This window comes from Palaemon carinicauda, chromosome 20, assembly GCF_036898095.1.
Source record: "Palaemon carinicauda isolate YSFRI2023 chromosome 20, ASM3689809v2, whole genome shotgun sequence".
NCBI classification, from domain to species: Eukaryota; Metazoa; Arthropoda; class Malacostraca; order Decapoda; family Palaemonidae; genus Palaemon; species Palaemon carinicauda.
The window spans coordinates 38,365,398-38,367,897 of NC_090744.1; positions in this window are offsets into that span (position 1 = coordinate 38,365,398).

The following is a 2,500-nucleotide window of genomic DNA, read 5'->3' on the forward strand; positions in this document are numbered from 1 at the left end:
AAGAAATTCAGTCGTTTCTAGTCGACTGCAGGACAAAGTCCTCGAAAATGTCCTTAGTCACGTCTGACGTTTGGACATTTTCACGAGGCCAGTACGGATTGGTGATGGTGGGAGAATTTAGTCTAATCGCTCACAGCAAACCAACCTACTATGGTTGGCCCTGACTTGTAAATATTCACTGTTCATGGCGATACACAAACCCTTCGACCATGTTAAGGTAGGCCTATATATATATATATATATATATATATATATAATTTTTTTTATTTATATATAGGCCTATATGTATATGTGTACTGTATATATATAAGTAGGCCTATATATGTATATATATACATACACACACTTCAACTACACTTTCCACATTTCAGCTTCAACTACTTAAATGCAAGATAAAGTGAGCGAGCGACCATAAGCCAAGTGTGTCAACTCCAGAGAGAAGAAACTTAAGATGCGAATTGACAGGAGGCACAAGGATGAAGGATGAACCTGACGCCTCCTTAATGGCTGTCCTTCGCTCAAACGACTTCATAACCATCATAATGTTCCTTCCCTTCTCTTCATAGGCCCTTTCCTTTCTGATTTCTCCAACGTTGCCATTTTCTTATTTGTTTTTATTATTATTATAATCTTATCAAGCTCCAACTTTGCCATTTCCCTACTATTTTTCTTTATACAATATATTATTTTTGTTTATTGGCATAGAATATATTATTTTCGTTTATTGTCATAGAATAATTATTTTTGTTTCTTGCCATGTAATATATTATTTTGTTTACTGTCAGACAATATATTATTTTGTTTATTGACATAAAACAAATTATTTTTGTGAATTGACATCCAATAAATTATTTCTGTTTATTGCCATACAATATATTATTTTGTTAACTGCATACAATATACCACTTTGTTTATTGCCATACAATATATTATTTTCTATTATTGTCATCCAATATATTATTTTTGTTTATTGCCATCCAATACATTATTATTGTTTATTACCATGCAATATAATATTATTGTTTATTGCCATGCAATATACATGAGAAGATGATTTTTAGCTGACGGCAACTTAACACATACAAAACAGAAAGACAAACAAATAAATAAATAGAATTTAATTTTATATAATTGATAAGTTAGCACTTCAACTATATACGCATTGTTAACTATAGTTCAACACTTTACCCATTAACAGTGTTTATTAGCTATATATAAAACACTTTTTCTGTATCTGTAAACAGATAAGGTATTTTACGCATTAGTTCGTCAACAATTTTTTTGTACACAGAAAATATCTTATTTTCCTAATAAAGTGTTGAAAAATATCGACTAAGCAAATCGAATATATTATCTTCATTTAAATTTGGTAGCCTTATTACTACGATGCATCTTATAGAATAGATTTAGGCTTTCTTTTAGTTGAAATTCGTAGTTAAATTAGGTCTTTGATCAAATTTAATTTCACACAGTCTATCCTTTATACCGGGAAGAATTCCTCCCAAGATATGCAACTTTTACATTTGATTAAATTTAGCTCTACTCTATATTCACCTGAAGAATACTTCCTTTTTAATCCACTTAATAAATAGTATATATTCAATTCATTCCCTAACTTATATTTTTATATCCTGAAGCACTGTTAAAACAGAAAAAAAAATTAATGAATCCACTCCTTATAGAAAATTAACTACTCTCCATTTTGAATCCAATTCCTGATTCGATTTATTTTTATGGATAGTTATACCAATCTTCCTGAATCTAGTTCCTTCAAAATCAAAATCAAAGGAGACAGTAAAATCTCATTTGATCTATGTCAGTATTATTAATCAAACTTATAAGAAAGGTGACATATGTGAATATATATATATATATATATATATATATATAATATTCCACAGTAATATTCTTAATAAAACATAATAAAATTCCATATCAAATATATAAAGCTATGAATAAACAAGAAATATTATTCGATTTATGTCAGTATTATTCACAGCACGTATAAAAACCGGATTCTACTCGAAAGTATTATAATTTTTCATATAAATCGAAAAATTACTCTACATGGGCCCATCATCCTGGTTGACTGCTACATAAAATTTGTTGTTTTCTGGCTTTGGAGAAAATTCAATATCAAAACTTATAAACTTGTACTTAGATCTAAAATAGAGTGATTCTTTTAGTAAAAAAGGAGAGAGAGAGAGAGAGAGAGAGAGAGAGAGAGAGAGAGAGAGTGGATCGTAGACTAAATGACACGAAAACTATTAAAGAAAACAATAGAAAATGGATGAGAAAGAGGACAGAAAATCAGAGAGAAAGACAAGCTGACAAGAGGCTAATGGAAAAGGAGAGAGAGAGAGAGAGAGAGAGAGAGAGAGAGAGATACAGGAAGAGGGGTTGTCCACTATCTCGACCACCAACTTCACACACCATATGTTTTACCAATTTTGTAAAGAGAAAAAACCTTTCGACACTGATTAAGCGACCCAATTATAGA